At 43.7% G+C, this 4,891-nt stretch overlaps 1 long non-coding RNA gene across 1 annotated transcript; it reads left to right on the forward strand.

Moving 5' to 3' along the window:
• The first annotated feature begins 233 nt into the window (after positions 1-233).
• Positions 234-3,227, forward strand: LOC135365706 (uncharacterized). The gene is made up of 3 exons (XR_010413915.1): positions 234-460; positions 2,118-2,218; positions 3,153-3,227. It is a non-coding gene; the product is annotated as an uncharacterized LOC135365706 (long non-coding RNA).
• The last annotated feature ends 1,664 nt before the right edge of the window (positions 3,228-4,891 follow it).

Genomic DNA, 4,891 nt, shown 5'->3' on the forward strand with positions numbered 1-4,891 from the left:
AGGGCTGCCGAGAAAAGATTTCTGAGGGTCTCTGGAAAGGAAGTACCACACAGTGTCTGGACTCAAGCCGTGTACTTTCTTTCTTTGAGCAGACTTTTATTTTATCCTTATTGATTTTTATTTGCTATGCAAGTCCTATTAAGCTCTTTTACTCAGCTCACCAATCCATAGCAGATTAAACATCTTGAAGAAAATGTATCTCCACTGTTTCTCTTCACATCTCCAAATATGCTTCTTATTTCTCTAAGAGGGAGTTTGCCCTAGATAATCCTATAGCCCTGATTTTATTGCAACTGGAAAGTACTAAGGATTGTTTTTTAAGGCAGGTACAATAACAGCAAAAGAAACAACTAGAACCGAGGAAGGGAGAGGATGTGCACACATATTAACGCAGGGAGAGAGCTGTCATCCCACAATATGATAATGGGGACCTGAGACGTCAATGAAAGTTTACACGCAGGTCAGTATATTTAGTTTAAGAAACCAGGATAATGGATAATTATTGTAAAATGTGTTTTAGAAAAATTTTTATTCAACATTGTCAACATTTAAAAGTTCAATGCTGGAAAGAAGAATCTTCATTGTCAAGATAAAGCACATCTTTGGAACAGGCTGTTGCTTGAGACTGCTGAAGATGAGAGACCCTTTTATGGCAGATGCATGTCCAGGGAACAATAGGCGTTGTTGCTGACGCTCAACATTGTGTGTGTGTGAGGGGCCACTCTGCAAACTTCAATGGCAAAATAAAAAGGAACCCTACACTCTTCTCTTCCATTCAAGTGAAAGGTGCTATTGCCAGGTCATTCTCTCTCTCATTTGCAGAAGAGTTTCTTTGTGCCAAGCAAAACACCCCATGAGGAAGGCATTATTGCCCATTGGGCAGAGAGAAAAACTGAAGCTCGCAGAGTTAGATAACTTGCCTGAGGGAACACAACCACCAAAGCACATTCTGGGATTCAGACTCACTTTGTCGATTTAAAGGTTTATTCTGGCTCCCACACAAATGAGTAAACTGAGGCCCATACAGCGAAATGGTCTTGAACAAGTTGCAGCAGATGACCGGAAGAAATATTTCATTCTCAGTGCACTGGCCTCCTATTAAACCATACTTTCATTTCTCTCTGTGAGTTACATATGTGTTAATATCCACTGTGAATTCGTAATTTGCCAGGTATAAATACACATGCACACACCATACACACATTACAAAGAATACTTACTAATTGCCTTTGCTCTCATAGAAATACACCCATATGTGCATTACAAAATACAGCTGAGCATCCCTACCCAGGGTCAAAACCAGCCTGGTATAGAGTCATGGATTCCTCTATCTGCTGAGTCTCCTAGAATCCATGGATAAGGATTCAGTGTATTTACAAGAAATACAGCCACACCACTGCTGGAGAAGTAATTGGGCCAAGCACTATCCTCAGGACATGAGACATTAATGAATGGGTCGATTTGGATTTGTTTATTTATTTTATTTTATTTATTTATTTTTTAAAGATTTTATTTATTTATTTGAGAGAGAGAATGAGAGAGAGAGAGCATGAGAGGGGGGAGGGTCAGAGGGAGAAGCAGACTCCCTGCCGAGCAGGGAGCCCGATGCGGGACTCGATCCTGGGACTCCAGGATCATGACCTGAGCCGAAGGCAGTCGCTTAACCAACTGAGCCACCCAGGCGCCCTGTTTATTTATTTAAAAAAAATCTTTTATTGTAAAGGCAATTCATCTTTATTGCAGCAAATTGAAGTACCAGTAAGCAAAATGCAATAATAAAATTCACCCACGGTTCACCAACTAGAAATAACAAAAGCAAACATGTTGGGGAATATTCTCCCCTATATAAACCTGTATTGTTTATGGAAGGATCATAGTGTATATTCCATTTTGTAATCAGCCTGTTTCACTTAAAAAATATTGTGGCCATGTCATTAAATATTCTACTATTTCATTTTCTTTGGCTGCATAACTTATTGAATGGATGTCTCTTTGGCTATGTTTATTTAATTTAATCACTAATCTAATGGGCCTTTGTTGAAACTGCAGCCAGATAAATGGAGGTCTTTAAATACTACTGCCCAAAACAATGTCCTCGGGCACTGTCCTCCCTCCAGGTATTACTAAATGGGAAATGAAAGCTGCAGGCCACATCCCTTCAGATCCTAACACCATCCGAGAGAATGCGTGTGACCTCTGCAGCAAGCCCTGGGCCGTGGTAAGTGCCAGGACTGGGAATTCGCGCCCTCCTCAGTCATGCAGCACCCAGTCCTCATGGTGTAGAGCATTTAGGGTTCTGCGGTGCTTCCTCCTCTCATATAACTGACCCCACTGGATGTGGGTCATTCTAAATCTCCTTAGGGAAATGGGGCACCTGAGGCCCAAGAAGCTTGATGACTTGGCCACTGGGCACCCCGGCAGTGAGGCTCAGAGCCAGATTCTGAACCCTGTCTTTTAGATTCTCAATTCACTGGGATTTCTATTGTAATGCGATGCTGTGAGGAGAAAAAGGAAGGATGGGAGAGAGGGAGGAAGGAAGAGAAGAACAAAACAGAAAAGCTTAAGAAAAAAAAAAAGAGGCTAAAAAGGTAGGGGCCCTAGTATTCTGGGGGCAGGCAGGGAGGACAGGGGACATCCCCAGTCCATCCTGCATGCACCTGTCTGCTTCTCTCCCAACAAGATTACAGAGGAATGGAGATGAGCAGCTTTCTTGGCATTAGCTTCAGACTCCGAGGTCTCAAAAGACAAAGCCATTTCTCTTCGTGCTTTTTCAGTCACCGGATCATCAAGCACATTTGCTTATGGCTCTCTCGCCTCACCTCCCTCCACTATCCTCCCCCTGCAGGGCGGGGAAGGGCCCACTATGGGGTGACACCTGGCCCTGGGATTACAGCTGAAGGCCCTTGGCCTGAGGAGGCGAGTGGGGAGGTCTGTCTTCACACATCAGAGGGGCCGGCCTGAGCATTAGACCTGAGCTCTGAGGCCTCCGAGGGCAGTCACAGGGCCACAGGTGAAAGGTTCAAGGACAGCAATTTCTCCCCATGCTCAGGAGGAATTAGAATCAGCCCCTTGGCAAGCAGTGGGGGCCACAGACAGGGAAAAGTGAGCCAACTTGGCAATTTATATCTGAGTTTGTATCTCACTCTTCTTAGCCGCGGGCCATGTGAAAGTCATACGCTATCGCTGACTTCAGTCTCCTCGTCTGTAGAAAGGAGGGGGACATCGAGGTAAGTGGTTATAAGGGCATGAAATAATATAAACAGTGTATATATATGCATAAAGTGGCGGGCATATATGAGGAACTGAACAGATGATGGCTTCCGTGTTCCCTGCACCTGGAGGTTACATCAGAGGATGTATGAAAACCACATGGGTTATTTGTTCACCTGAAACTGGGAGTCTGTGATTTTGTGATTTTGTCTGTGATGAAACTGCTTGCATGTGTGGGGTGGGGAGATGTGCTAATAAGGTAAACAAAGCTCCAAGGAAAAAGCTGATACTTTGAATAATGATTTCTCTAAGTCTCTTTGGCATGTGAATGGGATAGGCTATGTTTCTCTAAAGCAGTGGCCACACTTTGGCTAGGGAGGCCTCACCAGCCCCTCCAGAGTGCCTTCCATGTCTCCCAAGACAACCGAAAGAAATACACAGTCTAAGCACGAATTGCTTGCTTGTGGCAGAAATTCAACATCAACACAAGTCACTTCCCTGCTGCTCACCCCAGTCCCTAAGCTGCTCCCTGGTAGAAAAGTGGGAGCTGCTTTGCCCTCCAACTTGGTGGACTTTTTTAATATGGTAACACCCTAAAGATAAAAATGCATGCTCTGTTCTAGTCTTGCTAGTGGTTAATGATTCCTTGGATGAGAGTCACATAGTAAGAGGCTATATTCGTTTTTTAGACACCAGGATTGGCTCACCTCTCATACCTCCTAATGTGGGATATCCACAAGGAGAAGCAGGTATTTAGAAGAACACATATCATTTGGGGTAGCATGAGGAGAACCCAAAGAAAAGCATCCTTCCCATGAAATAATTTTTGATCCTAGAGCAAGGGTTGGTAGTCTTTACAAAACAGTAAACTATCAAACTACTTTTATTTGGCATTCAACTTACTTGTTCTTTCATCTATTCAGTTAATCAACGGTATTTATTGAACGGCTTGCTAGGCCCTAATATAACATTAATTCGCACCGTTCCTGCCCTTAAGAAGTTTGGAGTCTAGTGACAGTGTTCCTCTACCGCTCAAGGACATAGGCTGTGGTCTGCCCAGCCATGGTGAGCTGTCACATCATTGTCACCAGACTGAGGTAAAAGTCTGGCTGTCTTGGCATGGCACCATGTCACCCTGGACCCTTGCTGAGCCAGGGTCCCATTAAGGAGGTAGAAAGATAGGGGCACTTACATGGTACATCTTAGAGAAGAGCAGGTGGTAAATCTTTTGCAAGGCTTTATAAACTTCTGTAGGGTACTTCTGAACAAGCCAAATAAATGACCCTGTACTTACTAATGACCTGAAATGTTCATTTTTCTGCTTCCTGTGCTTTTTAAGGATCTACCCATTATCCTGAGCTAAAACCTTTTGATCCTTCCTTCTCTCCCCACTCCATCTTGAACAGTATTTCTCATTTAAATTTTCCATTTTATCCTATTTTCTTTCAGTATCTCATTCTCCTCTAAGCTCAGTAGTGGCAGAGCAGAAAAGTCCCATCTATCCCCACGCTTGGTCCCCAACTTCAGGGTCTCCCCTGGGAGAGACTATTAGAGTCCCTAGGGACATGTGGAGAAGAAGGGAAACAGAAGTAACAATCACTAAAGCTACTATACCGTCAAAGGCAAGGTCATGATGACAAAATACCCACAACTCCAAATCTCTAGTCCTAAAACTCCAAAA

This window comes from Mirounga angustirostris, unplaced genomic scaffold, assembly GCF_029215605.1.
Source record: "Mirounga angustirostris isolate CCGP_5_RB_7025 unplaced genomic scaffold, mMirAng1.0.hap1 SCAF_9, whole genome shotgun sequence".
In the NCBI taxonomy this organism is placed as follows: Eukaryota; Metazoa; Chordata; class Mammalia; order Carnivora; family Phocidae; genus Mirounga; species Mirounga angustirostris.